The following is a 22691-nucleotide window of genomic DNA, read 5'->3' on the forward strand; positions in this document are numbered from 1 at the left end:
GGTGGTTTGAGGGCTCTGGGTGTGGCTGTGGGGCTCGTAGAGAGTTTTAGGGCAGTTATGCCCCCCAAGACCCCCAAAGCTGCCACCAGATGCTGCCTCCCAAGGTGCTGCTGGGCTTTGGGGGCTCCATGTTGGGGTTTATCCTCCTGATGCTGCAGGAGAAGGTGAGTGGGGGTCCCCAGGGGTCCTGTGTGTCCCCCAGAGCGTGTGTGACCTCCACATCCCAATTTCAACCCCTTTTCCCTCCCCACAGGGCTCCTGACCCAGCTCCTGCTGCCCCCAGGAGGGAATTTGGGGAGGGGGCAGAGGGGGTGCACAGCCCCCACCGGGGGATGACCCTGAGCCAGCGCCCTTTGTTTAGCACCAACCTGGGCTTGGGGCTGCAGGAGGAAGAGGCTGATGGGAAGCAGATCCTGCAGGTGGGACAGTGCTTGGGGTCAGGGCAAGGTCCTGCCTTGACCCTGAAGTGCCAGGGGGTCCTAGAGGGACAGGGGACCCTGCTGTGCACAAGCAGCGTTGGACTTCTCTGGGGGGAACTGTGAGGGGGGCTGGGGCAGAGTGACTTCCCCAGTGACCTCTCACAACTACACTGTGATGTCACACAGCCCCTAGTGATGTCACACAGCCCCCCTGGGATGTCACAGCCCACTCTGGGATGTCACACAGCCATCTTGTGATGTCAAATCCCTCTCTGTGGTAGGACACTACCTCCTCTGTGAAGTCACACAGCAAGTCTGCCCTGTGATGTAACAGCTGCCCTGTGATGTCACACAATCCCCCCTTTGATGTCTCAACCCACTCTGTGTTGTCACTACCCATTCTGTGATGTCATACAGCCATTCTGTGATGTCATGGCCCACTCTGTGATGTCATAGCCCTATCTGTAATGTCACAACACTGCTCTGTGATGTCACAGCACCACCCTGCAGTGTCACAGCCCACTCTGTGATTCCCCACAGGCAGCTCTGTGATGTCACACATTCACTCTATGATGTTGCAGCTGCTCCATGTCCTCACACAACCCATTCTGTGATGTCACACAGCACCTTTCTGACATCACAGCTGCTCTGTGGTTCTATGACACAGCCACACAGGTGTCACCAAAAATTCAGTAAAATAAAAACCTCCTTAACCCCAATGCAGCATTAAGCAGCATTTTTCATTCTGCCAGATGCACAGGGAAGAGCTCCTCCCAAAGCCGTGCATGCTGAGCACAGGAAAGTTCCTGTTTATAGCCTGTACTTTACATACATATTCAATGACTGTCCCAGAATAAACTTACATATGATAATCTTTCCCCCAAATCATTACCATATTTCCCCCACCCTTTGCACATCTGTTCTTCTGTCCTGGGGCTCTCTTTGGTGGTCCCTGGTGGTTGGTGACCCCAAAGCCGTACCTGACTGCCTGGTGAGCTGGTAGAAGTTGGCACACCTGGGCTGATTGCTTCCTACACAGTAAGCATTGTGTGGTTCCAGGGGCCAGGGGGCTCTGGAGAATAAACATTGTATGAACCCAGCAGGTGCAAATGATTCTTCATCTGGCAACATTCCCCCTCTCTGAGGCTTGGGAAGCTTCTCTTCCCTTCAAGCCTTCACAAGCCTCACTCTGCTCTTTTACTCACATCCCGTGAGTTCCTCAGTTGCATTCACAGTTGTGTTCTTTACACAGCTTAAAGCAAGTGTCATAATCACAATTATTACTGTGATCCCAATCATATTTTACAAAAGTAAGGCCAACCAAGCAGTCAGAGAAAATCCAAGTCCTTTAAATAATTTATTTAACCAGTTACTTTCTAACCCTCCCCTTAATTCCCTGCTGGATGCAGCAACCAATTTTATCCTCTCTGCCTGATCATCCAATTCAGCATCACATTTAGAAGGTGCACACAGCAAGTGTTACTGTTTCAATTCAAGTATCCACATACTCCATGTAACAGCAAAAGATCTAATGCCAGTTTGTTCTGTAAGGTCATTTTAGTTGTGGCTTTCAACTGTTCATTTATTTCAGTAAACCCCAACTGAGTTGCATTCACTAAAGTTCCCATTTGCAGTCCAATGCTGTGTGTTTGGTCTGTTCCTAAAGGCAGATCTTTGAGGAGTAAAGATGGATTCTAAAATCCATCCCACTGCAGTTCCCATGCTGGGATGTTTCCAAGTTTCATCCCCTTTAACCTTTCCCCACAGCTGGGTTCCCAGGGGTGATTCCTTCCACAAGGGACATAACCTTAAAACCCCAAGTGTCCATTGTGCTCTTGATTCCCCCAAGGGCAAATGTGTGCCCCAAATTCCATCACTTCCCACCCACCCTGAATGAACTAATGATTTCACCATGTCCTGCTGACAGTCTGTGTCTCGCCAAGCTGAACTGTTTGTTAGGTGAGACCTAACAGGTGTCATTAAGAAAGGCAGAATAATTTCTACAGACACATCCCACCCTCAGAGCCTGGGCCACAGCCATGAGCCACTGTACCTCAGGATTCCAAACAGTTCAAGTGTCTATCCAAATGCAATTCCACTTTTCCTTTGCCCTGGGATCCTTTGGCCTTGGCCTTATTAAATCAGGGAATTTTATACCCACCTGTAAGGGGTCCTCTGGGAGGCCTGGGCTCCCTTCCCAGTCCAGACACCACTGAACTGGCTGGATATATTCCCACTGTCCTGTCTGAGGGCTGTTCCATACTTCTGAAATTTGACATCCCCAAGGGGTATCAGTGCAATCTGTCAGCCAATAGATATTTCCTGAGGTGATTTCCAGGTCCAGTTTTGAGATATTAGAATTCTCACCAGTATCATTCTGATCTGTAAGAATTCCTTTGTAAGGAATATTCTCCTTCCATCCCTTTCCATTTGCCCTGGGTGCTATTTCCTTCCCACACCTGTTCCCAGATTTTTGTCAAAGTGCTGACTAAAGCTCCCCACGGAATTGGATTTTCTGCAGAAGTTTCTTGGTACATTTTACTAATTTGTCACATCAAATTCTGATTCATCCTTTCCACTTTCCCACTCACCTGTGGTCACCAAGGGCTGTGTCAGTCCCTTTTTATACCCAGGGTTTTGCTCAGCTGTTGCACCACATCTGCTACAAAATGAAGGCTTCTCTCTGAAGACAAACCAAGTTGCCCCCAAATCTTGGTATGATTGATTAAGCATAATTTTTACCACTTCCCTGGATTTATTGGTGAGACAGGGAAAGACCTCTGGCCATTCAGAAAATTTGTCCACCAATACCAAAAGATACTGATTCCAAATTTGTCTGGGTAATTCACAGAAATTGATTCCCAATAACTTCCAGGTGAATTTCCCAGTTTAACTGTTCCAGGAGGTGGCCTTTTCCTGTTTATGGGATTGTTTTTAAATAAATTGAACAATTCACTGTTATAGATTTTGCAGTTTTAGTCATTCCCACACCAAGCACAGAATTTCAGAGATTAGACAGAGGTGAGCTCCAGGCACTGAGGATCTCCCTGGCACCTGGGGAGTCATGGGTGAGAAAAGCTCTGAGTGGCCAAAGGCTGCTTGGGCTGGGGGAAGTTGGGACACTCTGTCCATCAGATGTGGGACACCCCAAGATGCTTATAACCACCTAAACTGGGGTTACAATCCCCACTCAGGCACCGGTGGTGCCACGAGGCCAATTATAAAGCTGCTGCCTTGTGAGGATAGTGTTGTCCCTGTACAAGCTTAGCTATTTGTCATGAGGCTTCCTCTGTTGGGAGGCTGTAGGAAAAGTTTAGGGGAAAAGTCCTATCCCGGGTGGCCAGTGTAAAGATAATATTGTGTTGTCTTTCCTTAGTTAATTTGTTAGTTGCCTCTCTACCCTGCATTGGACTCGGTGCAGAGAAAAAAAAATGAATAGGAAGCAATTGGTTACTGAAAACGTGATTAGTTCTTTAAAAAGCTTTAGGCAGTGGCATTGCTTGTCACTGAATTCGATCATGTCCAAAAGGAAAATCACTAGAACTAAAGGAGCTAACTGATAAGGTGAACTGCTCCAGGGAGAAAAGCAGAAGCCTACTAAAACCCTGAAAAAACAAAAAAAGAGAGCAACTCAAATGCCTTATTCACAGACTGCAACTCTTGCAAAACTTTTTCAAAGCAGTCTCACTCCCTCTGCTGAACAGTCAGTCTGAGGTATCCCCACTGAAAACCTGTGGGAAACAACAAAAGTCCTGCAACAGGCACTTCACAGAATGAAAACGCCACCTTAAAAAGTTAATGCAATTAACAACTTGTTCCACTCAGGCATATACTGCCAGGGAAACTTGTTTCTTTTCTCTTCTCCTCTAGGAATGCAAACACCCTTGCACTGAAGATAAGGAAAACGAGTTTGGGAGCAGAGTAACTGCAAACAGCAAAATCATGCTAAACATGATAACCATTTCTACATGTAAACTCTGTCCCTTTGTGTTAGCAACAAGAAGTTTTTATTCCCTTTTAATAATTGGCCTAGTGGGCCAAATTTTCACTTTTCTTTTATAGGAACCTGCCAACACATGAAATGAAGCTGCGTGAAAGCCAATGAAAATTTCAAGTGTCACCATAATTGCTTGCATTGTCAGTTTGTCAGTGTTTGCAACTTATTTGTGTTTTCATTGCAAGTGACTTGCTGGAAGATCAAATATTAGTTAAAACATTCTACATATTATTAGGTTTGGTTTTTGTATAACTTGTTTTGTCTTTTTACTGAAAAATAGTGTGGCAAACATGGGTTTGGTTGTATAATTTGTCTCAACCAAGTTAATCCTGAGAGTTGGTATGAGAACTTATACAAATTTCTACTAACCTTCCCAGTTCTGCCTTGGAAGGATTTAAAATTATTATAATTTGGCTAAATACTTTGAATTTATTAAGCAGTGAATTAAAGAATCTTAACAAAACACAAACAAATGTTATATGAAATGACATGAATAAAATACAGAAAAGCCTTCTACCAGCTCTCAAACCAATGGCTGTTAAATCTCCTGCCATACTAAGACAGTATTTTAACTTTGCCTCAAAAATTCAAAAGAAAAAACTAGTTGGGATAATACAACAAAATTTGAAAAATAATTATTTTCATTTTTTTAAAATTACACTGATTGTAAAGCCACAGTTTCTGATTTGTTTCAAGATTAAATCACAGCAGTGCTATAATCTGTCTCTAGGAAAACAGAGCATAGCCCTAATGTAAGGATAAGCTTGCTTAAGAATATTTTGTATGAAAATGTTTTGTATGGTAATTTTGTATCATAAAAGTAATTTTAATAATGTATAGAATTATCCAGCAGAATAGGAATATTACCTATAAAACTCTACCAACTATGTGTGAATGTGGTTGAGAGGAAAACATACATCCCTAATAGATCCATCCACATTTATACCAGGATGCAAAGGTAATCAATTACACTACAAGAGCTGGGAATCCCCTTGAAACTCTGCTCATTAACACATTAATACATGCATCTGTTGAGGACACTCCTCTGTGGAATTTAAAGATAAAAACCAGCTGTATAATTCTATAACCAATTTCCAAACATATTGAAGCAACATCCAAGAGATACAATACAGAGATATCCCTCACACCCACCACCCATTTAGGAACACTAATTCCTGGGGTCACAAGGTGGGGGTACTGACTAATGAAAATTAAATTGATGATTACAATTGAATTTATGCTTTGAACTATTGCACATATTGGTATGATTACCCATGTTATTGCTTCTACTGTTTCTATCTTTTCTCCTATTATCTTTTTTTCATCACCTCCATGGACAACCCATATGCTGAAGAAGATTGCTAGGAAAGAGACATTTATTACAATGTTTGAGTCACAGGGTGGCTGTCAGAGACTGAAATAGTTCATGCCTCAAACATTGATATAAAGTTTTGCTCATTAGAACAAAAACTGTATAAAGAAGCTACAATCAAAGAAGCTTCCCTGAAGATACCTGACTGGGACTTTGGACTGAGAGTCAAACTGCTGAAATTAGATAAAGGGAAACCTATTGTTCAGTCATCTCAGGCTGAGGGAAAGGAATGCCACCTCTTTTCCTGCTTCTCCTTTTCTCTCTTTTCCTCCCCCTCTCTCTCATATTTACTATCAAATAAAACTCATACTATTGACTGGCATATGGTCTCATTTGCACCTTAATTCAGGCAGAGCTATTTCCAAAGAACCTTAATATTTGGATCACAACACCAGGTCTGCTCGTTAAAGTGAATGGGGACTTTAGGGCATCAGGTCTACCCAGTATAAACCAGTATAAACCAGTCAATCCCAGTTTAAATCAGGAAAAGCACCTGGGTGGGTGGCACCCACTGCTGTGCAGGGAAATCCCAGTTTAAACCAGTAGAAACCAGTATAGACCAGTTCAAACCAGTATAAACCAGTATGAACCACTATAGCCACAGCAAATCCCAGTTCCCTCCCAGTATAAACCAGTAAGCCTCCCAGGCACTTCCCAGTCCATCCCAGTAACTCCCATTGACCTCCCAGTATGGCCCAGTGACCCTTCCAGTTCAATCCAGTAACTCCCAGTCCCTCCCAGTACCAAACCAGTTCCTTCCCAGTATAAACCAGTAACCCCAAAATCCCATTTCTCCCCTTTTCCCTCCCTTTAAACCCCATTAACTCCCTCCCAGTCCCTCCCAGTTTGTCCCAGTCCATCCCAGTATGTCCCAGTATATCCCAGTACCCCCAGTAAGGTGCCCATGGCCTCCCAGTAGTGCCTCAGTTTCTCCTCCCGCTGTCAGCATGACGCAGCATCAGGGGGGTGGAGCTTGAGCTGGCTGTGCTGGGAGAGGAACTGGGATGGACTGGGAGCACTGGGAGGGACTGGGAGGACACTGGGATGGACTGGGAGAGACTGGGATGGAACTGGGATCTTACTGGGCAGTTACTGGTGTGCACTGGGAGCAATGGGAGTGAACTGGGAGGTTACTGGGATGGACTGGGAGGGACTGGGAATTGGTTTGTGGATACTGGGAAGGAACTGGGATGGACTGGGAAGTTATTCATTGGCATTGGGACGATACTGGGAATGGACTGGGATGTACTGGGAGGGACTGGGAAATTACTAGGCAGTTACTGGCTGGTGCTGGGAGGGACTGGGAAGTTACTGGTGGGCACTGGGGGAGAACTGGGATGGGATTGGGATAAACTGGGATGGACTGGGAAGTTCCTGGGCAGTTACTGGTGGGCACTGGGAGGAACTGGGACAAACTGGGAGGGTGCTGGGGGAAATGGTTTGTGGGCATTGGAAGGGAGTGGGATGACACCGGGATATACTGGGAGCTTGCTGGGAAGGCACTGGTGGCAACTGGGATGGACTGGGAAGGGGTTTGAGGGCATTGGGAGGGACTGGGATGGACTCGGAAGTTACTGGTGGGCACTGGGGGTTCACTGGGAACCACTGGGAGGGAAATGGGATGGACTGGGAGCACTGGGGTGAACTGGGGAGGGATTTGTGGGGACTGGGAGGAACTGGGATGCACTGGGAGGGAACTGGGATAAACTGGGAGGGGGTTGGGATAATCTAAGAGCACTGGGAAGTTACTGGGCAGTTACTGGTGGGCACTGAGAAGGACTGGGATAAACTGGAAGAGACTGTGAGGGACTGGGAGGGGATTGGGACAAACTGGGATAAACTGGGAGAGACTGGGAAAGAACTGGAAGTTACTGGGCAGTTACTAGTCGGCACTGGGAGCACTGTGAGTGGACTGGGATGTACTGGGAGGGAACTGGGATGTGATGGGAGGGGATTGGGATAAAGTGGGAGCACTGGGAAGTTACTGGGCAGTTACTGGTTGGCACTGGGAGGCATTGGGATGAACTGGGATGTACTGGGAGGAGATTGAGAGGGACTGGGAAGGAACTGGGAGGGACTGGGATGGACTGGAAGGGAACTGGAACGTTACTGGGCAGTTACTGGTGGGCCCTGGGAGTGACAGGGAGGGGATTGGGATAAACTGGGAGGGAACTGGGACAGACTGGGAAGGACTGGGAGATTACTGGTTGGACTGGGAGGATACTAGGAAGGACTGGGAGGTTACTGGGATGGACTGGGAGGACCCTGGCATGGACTGGGAGGACACTGGCATGGAACTGGGAGAGACTGGAAATTGGTTTGTGGATACTGGGGGTACTGGGAAGGAACTGGGATGGACTGGGAAGTTACTGGTTGGCACTGGGAGGATAGTGGGAATGGACTGGGATGTACTGGGAGGGACTGGGAAATTACTAGGCAGTTACTGGCTGGCACTGGGAGGGATTGGGAAATTACTGGTGGGCACTGGGGGAGAACTGGGATGGCATTGGGATAAACTGGGATGGACTGGGAAGTTCCTGGGCAGTTACTGGTGGGCACTGGGAGGAACTGGGAGGGCGCTGGGGGATACTGGGAGCAGTGGGATGTTACTTGGATACACTGGGAGGGACTGGTGGCAACTGGGATGTACTGGGAAATGGTTTGTGGGCATTGGAAGGGACTGGGAGGGGACTGGGATGACACTGGGATATACTGGGACGTTACTGGGAAGGCACTGGTGGCAACTGGGATGGACTGGGAAGGGGTTTGAGGGCACTGGGAGGGACTGGGATGGACTGGGAGCACTGAGGTGAACTGGGAAGGGATTTGTGGGGACTGGGAGGAACTTGGATGCACTGGCAGGGAACCGGGATAAACTGGGAGGGGGTTGGGATAAACTGGGAGCACTGGGAAGTTACTGGGCAGTTACTGATGGGCACTGAGAAGGAATGGAATAAACTGGGAGAGACTGTGAGGGACTGGAAGGGGATTGGGACAAACTGGGATAAACTGGGAGAGACTAGGAAAGAACCGGGAACTTACTGGGCAGTTACTGGTCAGCACTGGGAGCTACTGTGAGTGGACTGGGATGTACTGGGAGGGAACTGGGATGTACTGGGAGGGAACTGGGATGTGACTGGGAGGGGATTGGGATAAACTAGGAGTGACTGGGAAGTTACTGGGCAGTTACTGGTTGGCACTGGGAGGCATTGGGATGAACTGGGATGTACTGGGAGGAGATTGAGAGGGACTGGAAGGAACTGGGAGGGACTGGAATGGACTGGAGGGGAACTGGAACGTTACTGGGCAGTTACTGGTGGGCACTGGGAGCAGACTGGGAGGTTACTGGGAGCACTGGGATGTGACTGGGAGGGCACTGGTCGCAACTGGGATGTACTGGGAAGGGGTTTGAGGGCACTGGGAGGGACTGGGAAGTTACTGGGAGGGACTGGGAAGTTACTGTGAATGGGGAATTTAGGGCATCAGGTCTACCCAGTATAAACCAGTAAATCCCAGTTTAAATCAGGAAAAGCACCTGGGTGGGTGGCACCCACTGCTGTGCAGGGAAATCCCAGTTTAAACCAGTAGAAACCAGTGTAGACCAGTTCAAACCAGTATAAACCAGTATGAACCAGTATAGCCACAGCAAATCCCAGTTCCCTCCCAGTATAAACCAGTAAGCCTCCCAGGGACTTCCCAGTCCATCCCAGGAACTCCCACTGACTTCCCAGTATGGCCCAGTGACCCTTCCAGTTCAATCCAGTAACTCCCAGTCCCTCCCAGTACCAAACCAGTTCCCTCTCAGTATAAACCAGTAACCCCTAATCCCCATTTTTCTTTTCCTCCCTTTAAGCCCCATTAACTCCCTCCTAGTCCTTCTCAGTTTGCCCCAGTCCCTCCCAGTTTGTCCCAGTCCCTCCCAGTCCATTCCCAGTCCCTCCCAGTATGTCCCAGTATATCCCAGTACCCCCAGTAAGGTGCCCATGGCCTCCTGGTAGTGCCTCAGTTTCTCCTCGCGCTGTCAGCACAACGCAGCATCAGGGGGGTGGAGCTTGAGCTGGCTGTGCTGGGAGAGGAACTGGGATGGACTGGGAGCACTGGGAGGGGATTGGGATAAACTGGGAGGGACTGGGAGGGGATTGGGATAAACTGGGAGGGAACTGGGACGGGATTGGGATAAACTGGGAGGGAACTGGGACAGGATTGGGATAAACTGGGAGGGAACTGGGACAAACTGGGAAGGATTGGGAGATTACTGGTTGGCACTGGGAGGACACTGGGGTGGACTGGGAGGTTACTGGGATGGACTGGGAGGGACTGGGAATTGGTTTGTGGATACTGGGGGTACTGGGAAGGAACTGGGATGTACTGGGAAGTTACTGGTTGGCACTGGGAGGATACTGGGAATGGACTGGGATGTACTGGGAGGGACTGGGAAATTACTAGGCAGTTACTGGCTGGCGCTGGGAGGGATTGGGAAGTTACTGGTGGGCACTGGGGGAGAACTGGGATGGCATTGGGATAAACTGGGATGGACTGGGAAGTTCCTGGGCAGTTACTGGTGGGCACTGGGAGCCACTGGGAGGGTGCTGGGGGATACTGGGAGCACTGGGATGTTACTTGGATACACTGGGAGGGACTAGTGGCAACTGGGATGTACTGGGAAATGGTTTGTGGGCACTGGAAGGGACTGGGAGGGGACTGGGATGACACTGGGATATACTGGGAGGTTACTGGGAAGGCACTGGTGGCAACTGGGATGGACTGGGAAGGGGTTTGAGGGCACTGGGAGGGACTGGGATGGACTGGGAAGTTACTGGTGGGCACTGGGGGGTCACTGGGAACCACTGGGAGGGAACTGGGATGGACTGGGAGCACTGGGGTGAACTGGGAAGGGATTTGTGGGGACTGGGAGGAACTGGGAGGGAACTGGGAACCACTGGGAGGGGGTTAGGATAAACTGGGAGCACTGGGAAGTTACTGGGCAGTTACTGGTGGGCACTGAGAAGGACTGGGATAAACTGGAAGAGACTGTGAGGGACTGGGAGGGGATTGGGACAAACTGGGATAAACTGGGAGAGACTGGGAAAGAACTGGAAGTTACTGGGCAGTTACTGGTCGGCACTGGGAGCTACTGTGAGTGGACTGGGATGTACTGGGAGGGAACTGGGATGTGACTGGGAGGGGATTGGGATAAACTAGGAGTGACTGGGAAGTTACTGGGCAGTTACTGGTGGGCACTGGGAGGCATTGGAATGAACTGGGATGTACTGGGAGGAGATTGAGAGGGACTGGGAAGGAACTGGGAGGGACTGGGATGGACTGGAAGGGAACTGGGATGGACTGGAAAGGAACTGGAAAGTACTGGTGGGTACTGGGAGGCATTGGGATGAACTGGGATGTACTGGGATGGACTGGGAGGGAACTTGGAGGGACTGGGAAGTCACTGGGCAGTTACCGCTGGGCACTGGGAGCAGACTGGGAGGTTACTGGGAGCACTGGGATGTGACTGGGAGGGCACTGGTGGCAACTGGGATGTGACTGGGAAGGGGTTTGAGGGCACTGGGAGGGACTGGGAAGTTACTGGGAGGGACTGGGAGCCACTGGGGGTCACTGGGAGGGGCTGGTGGCAACTGGGATGTACTGGGAAATGGTTTGTGGGGACAGGGAGGGGATTGGGATAAACTAGGAGGGACTGGGAAGTTACTGGTGTGCACTGGAGGACACTGGGAAGGACTGGGAAGTTACTGGGATGGACTGGGAGGGACTGGGCAGTTACTGGGAGGCATTGGGATTGACTGGGAAGGACTGGGAATTGGTTTGTGAGCATTGGGGGTACTGGGAAGGAACTGGGATGTCCTGGGAAGTTACTGGTCAGCACTGGGGGATATTGGGAAGGACTCAGAGGTTACTGGGATGTGATTGGGAGGGGCTGGGCAGTTACTGGTGGGCACTGGGAGCTACTGGGAGTGGACTGGGATGTACTGGGAGGGGGCTGGGATACACTAGGAGGGACTGGGAAGTTACTGGGAGGTGACAGATGATACTGGGATATACTGGGAGGTTACTGGTGGGCATTGGGAGGGAACTGGGATGCACTGGGAGGGACTGGGAAGTTACTAGTGGGCACTAGGGGCTTACTGGGAGCACTGGGATACACTGGGAGGTCACTGGGATGCACTGGGAGGTCACTGGGATGCGCTGGGAGGTCACTGGGATGCACTGGGAGCACTGGGAGGTGGGGGGGATGTCCCAGGCCCGGCCTGTTCCATTCCCGCCGATGGGGGGGAGCAGCCATTCCCTCACCATTTCCTCTGCCGGGCGCGGGGCGATCCGGGACCTGCGGGCGGCACGGCGGCTCAGGGCGATCCCGGCCCCTCCCGGGGCTCTCCCGGGGCTCTCCCGGCCCATCCCGGTCCCGCTGCGATCCCCCCGCCCCTCCCAATCCCGGGACTCACCGGAGCGGCGGCGGCTGAGGGCGGCGCGGGGAATGCCGGGAATGGCGGCGCCGCTGTGCTTTACGGCGGTGTGGCGGGAGGGGTTGCGACGCGGTGGCGCCGCGCTTTACGGCGGCGTGGCGGGCTCTGTCAGCGGGGTGTTCGGGAAGGGAAAACATCTGGAAAACATCTGGAAAACACCTGGAAACGCCCGGAAAAAGCGGATTTCGACCGATTTCGATAAATCCAAGGGATGGAGACGAAACACCAGAGGATCCACGGGGCCATTCCCGAGGGAATTTGGATTTTTTCTCGTGGAAATTTGGGTTTTTCTCTTGCAAATTTGTTTTTTTCTCCTGGAAATTCGTTTTTTTCTCCTGGCAATTTGGTTTCCTCTGAAATTTTCTTGTTTCTCCCGGGAATTTTTGACTGTTCCATTTAAACTAATGGAACTAATTTTTTTACAATAATTTTAGCTAATTTTAACTAATTTTTTGACAATACCATTTAAACTAATGCAACTCGAATTCATACAATAAAATACAGTTTAACACAATACAAGTTTAAATTCATACAATTTAAAACTATTACAAGTAAAGACAAATGAATGCAACCTGAATCATTTAAATTCATACAATTTAAAGTTAATGCAATTAAACAATATTTAATACCACTTAAATTTAAACTAATACAAGATAAATGTACACAGTTAAATACAATTGGATCCCAAATCGTGGGAAATCATGGGATTGAACAAATCCTGGGAAATCCTAGATTGACCAAATCATGGGAAATCATGGATTGGCCAAATATTGGAAAATCATGGAGTGACCAAATATTGGGAAATCAGGGATTGAACAAATCATGGGAAATCATGAAATGGCCAAATATTGGGAAATCATGAGAAATCATGAATTGGCAAAATCATGGATTGGCTAAATCATGGGAAATCATGGATTGGCCAAATTGTGGGAAATCATGGGAAATCCTGGATTGGCCAAATCGTGGGAAATCATGAAATGACCAAATAATGGAAAATCCTGGGAAATCATGGATTAGCCAAATCGGGAGAAATCATGGAGTGACTAAATCATGGGAAATCCTGGGAAATCATGGTTTGGCCAAATCATGGAAAAGAAGAACTGACCAAATAATGGGAAATCGTGGATTGACCAAATTGTGGATTGGTCAAATCATGGGAAATCTTGGGAAATCATGGATTGGCCAAATATTGGGAAATCATGGATTGGCCAAATCGGGGAAAGCATGGGAAATCATGGTTTGGTCAAATCGTGGGAAATCATGGTTTGAAGAAATCATGGGAAATCATGGATTAGCCAAATTGTGGGAAATCATGGGAAGTCATGGATTGGCCAAATCATGGGAAATCATGGATTAGCCAAATCGTGGGAAATTACATATTGATCAAATCATGGGAAATCCTGGGAAATCATGGATTGGTCAAATCATGGGAAAACATGGGAAATCTTGGACTGAACAAATCATGGGAAATCATGAAATGGTCAAATATTGGGAAATCATGGGAAATCTTGGATTGGCCAAATCATGGATTGGCTAAATCATGGATTGGCTAAATAATGGGAAATCATGGATTGGCCAAATAATGGGAAATCATGGATTGGCCAAATCGGGGAAAGCATGGGAAATCATGGTTTGGTCAAATCGTGGGAAATCATGGTTTGAAGAAATCATGGGAAATCATGGATTAGCCAAATTGTGGGAAATCATGGGAAATCACGGATTGGCCAAATCATGGGAAATCATGGATTGCCAGGCTTCTGGCAACAGATCAGGGTAGCAGCACCCCAAGACTTGGTCCCTTGGTGGACCAATATTTGGCCAATTAGTCTAATATGATTTAAAATACCATTTATTAGAGGCAGAAAATAACGAACATACAAACCTAGAACAGATTGACATACACACACAAAAAAAGGCTTAATTGCAAAACTATAACAGCTAAAATGCAATTATGGGGTAAATGCTTGCAAAAACTATGAAAATAGCTAAAATGCAAGTTAAGAAAGGTACCTATAAGCTAGGCAGAATAATACAATTTAGGAAACCAATGATCTTACCAAAATCTCAAACCTTGGCACCTTAAAAGAAAACCAGAAGGAAAAAAACCCCAAAGATCACTCACTGTTTTCCACAGGGACACAACAGTTCAGAGCCTGCAATATTTCTTTCTCTTGAGGAAGAAAATGCTTCTGAGAACTGGCATGGGTGAGTTTACAGAATGATATATATATATATCTGCTCATTAACCAAGTATTAATACCATTATGATCTATGTATCTACTCACTGCTGGAACAGGTATTTACCTTTCCACATTCAGAATAATCCAGACAAGGCCACATCTGGCCTTGTATGGGGCTGAAGGATCCAAAACAACTCCCTTGCTTCCTCCTTGAGGAACCTTGAGGTTTTTCTCCTTGAGGTTTTTTACCCCTCCTCTCTCAAGAGGAGAAAACCAAGAGGAGAGTGAAGTCAGATGTCCCCACACTACAAGTTCTGTCAGGTTGGTCGTTCAGCACTATCACAGCCAGGCTGCTCTCACAGTGCACTCGGAAGCCTCGTGGCCAGCAAAGGTGGAGGCACTGCAGCATTTCCCAGGTACAGCTGTGGCTCTGCAGGGCTTTGCTGGGACAGCTTCCCCCAGCTGATGTGCAGGTCTGGATGAGGGGAAAGGATTTGGGTATCTGGTGATGTCTTCCTTCATCACTAGAGGCAACCTCATGTAGTAATGATGAGGTGCATTGCTTACCTTATCCATTTCTGATTTTTTTTCATTTTTGCATTATAGTAAATGACATTATTACCTCAGCTGGTTTCTGCATCTGTGTCTCCTGCCCACCATCAAATAAAACACACAGCCAGGTGAGCACAACACCTGAGAGTCTTCCCACCTTTTCTTTTGAAAGAGGAGAAAATTGCTGATGTGCACAAAAAGAAACAACCCTTCTCACACCTCCCTCCTGGGGTTCCCTGCAGCATGACCCAGGCAGGGGCTGCTGCTCCTGTCTGAAACCTCCCCTGCTGCCTCTCTGCCAGCCCATCTCTGGGAGAACACTCCCGATGGCCACCTCCTCAAACAAAATTGCCACTTTCCAACTTCCTCTTCTGCAGGCAGGTGAGAAAAGTATCCACTCCCAGCTCTGCTCCTCCAAATGTTTCCAGCAGCAACAACCCTGAAATATCAACCTCCTTCCTTAACCTGGACATTGGGAGCTCACACAAAGAGCCCTTTTGTCCAAGGATATCCACAGAAGACCCTGAGGATGGAGCAGTTTGAAACACAACTCCTTCCAAGTTTAAACCTTCCTTGATCAAATGAATGCACACAAACTGACCCCAAATGGAAAGTGGGGCAGAAAGAGAAACTCCTCTCTCACAACAGCAAACTCTGGGCTTCCTTCTGTTCCAGCTGGAGAGGGAAGGCCATGGGATACTCCTGAGTTTGGGAAGGAATCCTGGGAAATGGCCAGATTTGGGAGGGCAGCAGAGGGAAGTTCACCAAAGAGAAGGAAAAGATTCTCTGCAAGCAAAACATTTTGGCAATATTTGAGAAGGAAAAGAAAGTAAAAAAATTTTGAAGCATCTGAAAAAGTTCCCAGATGGAAATTTCTGCCCTCACAGAACAATCCCTCAGCCTCCTTGGTCTCTCAGGAAGCTCATGAATGAACCTGCAAGGCTTGGATATACATCCCTGGTGTCTATTTGCCAGAGCAAAACAGCTGCCCAACAAGACTTCAAGTGAGCACAGGACAAACCTTCCCCCTCCACCTCCCAACACCAACTCAGAGGAGTCTCTTTCCATCGCAAGATCTACTCTGTGAGCAGTCTGCATTGACTAGACTTGGCTGCAGGAGGGGTTTTCACTGTTACTCTCCCCAGATGGGGGAAGACAGGAAGACAAGAAATGATTCCTGAGGAAAGAAAAAGGCAAAGCCTCTTGTGGAGACACCAGCGTGAGCTGACTCCAACTGGAAGCCATTCATGCCTTGGCTAAAGCAACATCCATCCTAGGGGCAGCAGTTCAGCTTTGATGAGCATGCTGACAAAACTGCTGCCCCTTGCTGACAGGCAGGGATGAGGAGAAAGAACATGCCAGCTGGCTGGGAAAGAGGCAAAAAGAATGTCTTCAAGTGTCTCCTCTTCATCCTTTCGGCAGGCAAGACAGAGCAATGTCCTTTCCTTCTGTCACCACAGGTGACCCGGGGATGGGATGCAGCACGGGGAGAGAGGTCGCCACTGCTGCCAGCGGCCTCGCAAGGGGCTTTGCCCGCCCCGCCGAGCCCGGCCAGCGCCCCGGGAGCGAAACGGCCGCGCTGTGCCCGCGCTGTGCCCGCGCTGTGCCTCTCTGGCTCGTGTCGCTCGCCGCTCGTCCCCGCCAAGTCCTGCCCGCGCCGCGGCCGTTGCGCTGAGGCGTTGTTGCCCCAGTCGGTGAGCGGCGCCGCCATGCAGCAGCCCCCTCTGCCCTCGGGGCTCAGCGCCCGCACCTTCCCCGCCAAGCTGTGGCACCTGGTGAACAGCCCCCGCGTCCGCTCCGTGCGCTGGGACAGCCTGGCCCGGGGGCTGCTCGTCGAGCGCTCGCTCTTCGAGCGGGAGCTGCTCAGCCCGGCCGGCGCCCGCGGGCTGGGCGGCGAGGGGGCGGCGGCGGCCCCGGGGCACCTTCAAAGCCACGCACTTCAGCAGCTTCGTGCGACAGCTCCACCTGTACGGCTTCCACAAGGTGGCGAGCGAGGGCGGCAGCTGGCTCCACTTCAGGAATCCAATCTTTCGCCGCGACCGCCCCGACCTCCTGCTCCGCATCGAGCGCCGGAGCAAGGCCAGCCGAGGAGGTGCGCCAAGGAGGTGCAGCAAGGAGGTGCGCAGCCGCCAGCGCAGCCGCTTGCAGCAGCTCCGCGGGGCCGGTAAGCCGGGCTGGCAGCGAGGGTGGCGCGGGCTTTGGCCGTGGGCACTGCCCGTGCTGGGGCTGCTCAGCGCAGCTGCCCGGCTGGCCCAGGGGCTGTCTGTGCTTGGGCAAGGCAGCCGTGCCGTGCCGTGCCGTGCCGTGCCGTGCCGTGCCGTGCCGTGCCGTGCCGTGCCGTGCCGTGCCGTGCCGTGCCGTGCCGTGCCCCCCGGGCTGCCGGGGGCTGCGGGACAGTCCCGCCGGGGCTGCGCTCACAGCAGCCTGGCCCGCTCGGCCTGCAGCTGGCCCAGCCCCGCGCCGTGGCTGCCGCTGCTCCTTGCCCGGCCACGGGCACGCTTGGGGAGCTCTCCGTGAGTGCGTGTGAGTGCCGAGGGCTCGATGGTGGCCAGGCCCAGCTGCAGGGAGCCTCCTGTCCCTTTGGAGCAGAGGGGGAGAGACCTGGCAGTTGGGATTCTGGCAGTTGCCTCCGGCCGAGGAACTGCCAGGGGAAAGTTTTCCCAGGCAGTTAAACGAATAGGCAAGAGCTAAACAGACAAGGAATTGGTTGTTGCAAAGCCTCAGAACATGTGGGGATTTTTTTCTTCTCACCCTGCTTGGGAGGATCCGGGCTTTTTGCTTTTCTGATAGAAGTACAGTTGCTGCCAAGGGAAACGAAGCCCCGGAGCAATAGTGACCCAGTCTTCCCTTTGCTTCCATTCTTCTTCCCTCATTGCTACTCAGCTCCCTCATGCCAGGACCTCAGCGCTGCCTCACCTGAGGATGCAGAGCTGCCTCCAGGCCCTTCCAGGCGACGACATGCAGGTGCTCAAGAGTCTGAGGATTCCCCAGTGCCTGCCAAGAAATCAGTTCCCACCTCTGGAGTTCTGGGGGATTTGTCTGAGGAATCAATCAGACGCAAATTCCAGCTGAAGCGTCTCACCATTCCACTGGTCCGCATGGACCTGAAACGCCACCCTGAGCTCATGGTTCACCTGGTTCGCATTGACCACCCGAGCGTTTCCAGGGCCCTTCCAGAGAGCAGCAGCTCCAGATCATCAGAGCAGCACCTGACAGCCTACAGCCCATCAGGTAGGGAAAGAACTTCTACCCTTGCTTTTCCAACAGCTCCTGGCCAGAGACCATTTGGAGTATTTTTCTGCAGTGCTCTGTCATGGGTAGATGTCAAGTGAGAATCAGGTAGAAAAGTGTCAAGTTGACTAGGAAAAGGAACCTTGAATGCAAAAGACTTCTCGGTCTCCTTTTCCTCTCCTTTCTTCCAATTTGGTTTGTCTCCTGGGCATTTTCCAGACAGCCTTTCTGCTGAGGTGCAAGTGTAAGGCAAAAAATCTTGGCTGAAAGGTGGTCAGTGTTAGGTGAGCTCCCCTCTGTCTTTGAATGAAGCCAAACTGGGACGGTGATAGAATATCACAGATTTTTAAGACTGTGTGTTGTGCCCATCAGGCCATGCCATTTCAAGGATCTCTGTGTGTTTGCAGAACAGTTGCACCTGCAGAATATGGCCTGAGCCACAAGGTTGCTTTTTAGCATAAAAATCACAGGTGAATTTCAGTGTTTGCCTGAAGATCTGGTCTTGTCCAGGGTGAATCCACTCTGTGGATGAGATGTGAATCTCATGTGTTGGGATGAGAAACTCAAGCAGCCAACTCCAAAAGCTAATGGGCATGTAGGAAAGGTTGTGATTATGAAGTTTTTGTGTCCCTTTGGAGCAGAGGGGAAAAGACCTGGTTGTTGGGCTTCTTGACTATCCGTGCAGAGGAACTGGCAGGGGACAGTCTTCCCAGACAGTTAAACAAATAGGTGAGATCTAAATAGACAGGGGATTGGTTTTTGAAAAGCCCCAGAACATGTGGGGATTTTTTTCTTCCTCACCCTACTTGGGAGGATCTGAGGTTAGCTGTTTGCTGATAGATGTCCAGTTGCTGCCAAGGGAAACGAAGCCCAGGAGCAATAGTGACCCAATCTTCTGTTTCTCCCTTTCTTCCCTCATTGCTACTCAGCTCCCTCATGCCAAGATCTCAGTGCTGCCTCACCTGAGGATTCAGAGCTGCCTCCAGGCCCTTCCAGCACAAGTGCAGCTGATCAGGACACTGAGGCTTCCCCAGAGCCTCCCAAGAAAGTGTTTGCCACCTCTGGAGTTCTTGGGGATTCATTGGAGGAACCAGACACACGCGAATTTAAATGCCAGCATGAGCTCATCATTCCACTAATCCACATTGACCATCTGAGCTCTTCCAGGACCCTTCCAGAGAGCAGCAGCTGCACATTTTCAGAGCAGCACCTGCCAGCCTACAGCCCATCAGGTAGGGAAAGAACTTCTACCCTTGCTTTACCAACTGCTCCAGCCAACAGACCATTTAAAGTATTTTTCTGCTGTGCTCTGTCATGGGTAGATGTCAAGTGAGAATCAGACAGAAATTGTCAAGTTGACCAGGAAGGGGGACCTTGAGAACAAAAACAATCTCTATCTGGTTTTCCTGTCCTTCCTCCAGATTTGGAGGATTTTCTGGGGGTTTTCCAAACAGTCTCTCTGTAGAGGAGAAAGACTGAGGCAAAAAACATTTGCCCTCAACTGCTCAGTGTCTGGTGAGCTCCCCTGTTTTCTTGAGTGAAGCCAAACTAGGACGCTGATAGGATATGGCAGAGTTTCAAGATTGTCTCTCCTGCAAAGACTTTTATTGCATTTCAATGAGCTCTGTGTGTCCCCAGAACAGTTGCAGCTGCAGAATACAGCCTCAGCCACAAGGTTGCTTTTCTGCAATACAATCCCACTTTGATTTTAGCCTGCATGTCTGCAGATCTGGGCTCTTCCAAGGGGGATCCACTTTCTTTGTTCAGCAAAACTCCAAAGCAGCCAAATCCTCAAGCTGATGAGGAGATGGAAAAGGCTGTGATTACAAAGTATTAGTGTGTGTGTGTGCGTAGATCAGTTTTACAGTCCATACTTTACCAGACATACCCATCAATGAGAATAAATACTTTTTAAGAGGAAGAAATCAGTCTTCCAATCCCCTGGGAAGTTGGAATACATTTCTGGCATTGAGTTTGCTGTGTGCTTCCTGTGGTGTTTGATCCAAGGCAGCAGTAGAGCTCTGTGTGCCAAGCTCTGTTCTGGAGCCTGACCCAAGTGTTTGGATTCTTGCAGCCACAGTGAGCAGTTCAGTTCCTGATGCTCCGACTGGCAGTGCTGGTTGTGCAGCATGGACAGCCTCCAGCTGGCCATGGAATGAGCCTAGGGAAGAGGAATTGCCACCACTGACTCTGGACCTGGTGCTTGAGACGCTGGAGGAGATGATTTCCCACTCCCCACCTGAAAGGTCTCCCTTTGCTCAGGTAACTGCATTGGAAAGAGATGACAAGGGCTGGACTGAGAGCTTTTGAAAGTTGTTGCATGGCTGAGAAGGAAAGGCTTCTTGAATTGAGCTGTGAATGGACAGGGAAGGATTTGCTTGGTAAAGCAAGATTTGCAAAGGAGGAGGGAAGGAAAAGGGGGCTCAACCTTAGTGAGGATGAGAGGTGTTGGCCAAGTTTAGGTGCTCCTTTCTCCTTTTCCTGGGAAGAATCCCTAGTGCAGGGGCATCATTCCTGGTGATGCTTTGCAGGTTCTAACAAGCTTAGCTTGATGTGAAACAGGAGAGTGTTTGGAGAATTGCCCCTGAAGGCAAAGTGTCCCACCCAGGGAGGAGCATGTGAGAGGAGCCTCTGTTAGAGCACCAGCTGTGGGCTCTGCCTCCTTTTGGTTGGAAGGCCAAGGCAGAGCAAGGGCTGGGCTGCAGCTGCTGCTGCTGTGTGAGCCCTGCTGTGTGTGTAGGCACTGCCAGAGCCGTGTGAGGGGATGTGCTGCAGCTGCAGCTTTCTGGTCCTCTCTGTAGCCTCCAGTCGAGTTTCTATGTGGGAAATCCTCAGCTGGGCAAACTGGCCAGTCTTGCTTTCCATGTTCCAGAGCTTTGTCACGTTCCTCTTGGACATCTCTGTGGGAAGACGTGTGTGTGTTCCCATCCAGTCCTGGCAAAGCTGCAGCCTGGATGAGGCTGTTGTGCTCAGGGCTGTGGAGGGAGGAGCACATCCCTGTGCCAGGAGCTGGCAGGACTCCTTCCTTAGTGCCCACGTCATGTGTTCAGTGTCACCCCACGTTCAACCTTGTCAGCTTTGGCAGCTTCTGGACTGGGTTTGAGAAGTCAATCTTCTCCACTGCCTTTGGGGGCCAGACCTCCTTGTTAGGAGCAAGAGATGAAAGTGAGTGAGCCCTGGAGCCTTTAGGGAGCAGATATGTTGGTTCTGAGGCTCCGTGAGTTGTGAATTGGAGGGAAGGACAATGTTGGTGCTGCACATGAAATGGTTAAGGACTCCTTGAAGCCCAGGGGCTTCTTCTGTGTTGAAGTGCAATTCAATCAGGGACCATTAGTCCTTGTGTTTGAAAGATTCCATCTTTCACATAGGAATCCACTTTCTCTTAACTCTTGCCTCTTTCCAGACTTGCGTGAAGTGTTCAGTGTCTCTATTCTATCAGGCACAGACATTTTTGCATATTGTTATACAGCTTTGCCAAAGAATTTCTCTATTTGATTTAATATGCAGACCCATTGCCTTCTCTAGATTTACTATTGAGGAGAGGCAGATTCAAGGCAGTGAATGAGATGTTTTGGAATTGTCCATATTGTATTGCCAAGTGTGATGAACTTTTGTCTTCTGTAAACTCACCCAAGCCAGTCCTCAGAAGCATTTTCTTCCTCAAGAGAAAGAAATATTGCAGGCTCTGAACTACTGTGTCCCTGCAGAAAACAGTGAGTGATCTTTGGGTTTTCTTTCTTTCTGGTTTTCTTTTAAGGGGAACACTGGTGTCGCCCCTGAGTCTTCAGGAGGGGAGCCTGAGAACATGGCTGCAGCAGAGAGAGCTTTGCCTGGCACCGTGAGCCATGGGAGCAGTTCCCTGGAGCCCGAGGAGCTTGGTAAGGAGAGAGCCTACATTGGTTGAGAGAGGTCTGAGATGGCTGCTGTGAGCCTGCCTGTGGCAGGAAGGGAGATCAGAGGAGTTGAGTTCTTGTCTGCAGGCTTGGTGCTTCCTGGTGCCTTGAGTTCCAGCAGGGCACTGGCACAGCCTCCCCGGTGGAGCCCTGCCCTCCACGCTTCTCTGGCAGCACTGACCCTGAGTCCTGTGGTGTGGCAAGAGAGCAGTGAACAAAGCTGACCTTCTGGCACTTGTGTCACCAAGCTGGCTGTCCCAGTTTCCAGCTGAAGTGCATGGATAGGTTTGCTGCAGGGTGGCAGTGCTCTGGAGGCAGCGCTGAGTGACTCTTGAAGTAACCGGGGAAAATGCCAACAAAATGTCAGAGTAGAAGGCTGAGCTTTGTGTCTGAAAGCATTAAATCAATGTAGTACAGGTCTGGTGACAGCTGTAGTGAGACACATTAAAAATACAACCAGTAGAACCTCTGAGGCCAAACAAATCGCAGAACACAAATGCAGTAGCTAAAGGAAAAATTTAAATTTCCTCAGATTAGTGAGAACTAATAGGAGAGAGAGAGCACTTTG

General features: G+C 49.8%; 1 long non-coding RNA gene and 1 pseudogene across 1 annotated transcript in view; both read right to left on the bottom strand.

Annotated features, from left to right (window-relative positions):
* Positions 1–6199, bottom strand: part of LOC146421177 (uncharacterized) — a 30863-nt gene extending 24664 nt beyond the window's left edge. The window contains exon 1 of the long non-coding RNA XR_014848797.1: positions 6025–6199. This is a non-coding gene — a long non-coding RNA (uncharacterized LOC146421177). The remainder of the gene's footprint in view (positions 1–6024) is intronic.
* LOC146421176 (uncharacterized) overlaps positions 1–22691 on the bottom strand; it is a 125450-nt pseudogene that overhangs the window by 27006 nt on the left and 75753 nt on the right.

The sequence above is a fragment of the Lichenostomus cassidix genome, unplaced genomic scaffold, assembly GCF_008360975.1.
Source record: "Lichenostomus cassidix isolate B80296 unplaced genomic scaffold, HeHo_3.0 HiC_scaffold_43, whole genome shotgun sequence".
In the NCBI taxonomy this organism is placed as follows: domain Eukaryota; kingdom Metazoa; phylum Chordata; class Aves; order Passeriformes; family Meliphagidae; genus Lichenostomus; species Lichenostomus cassidix.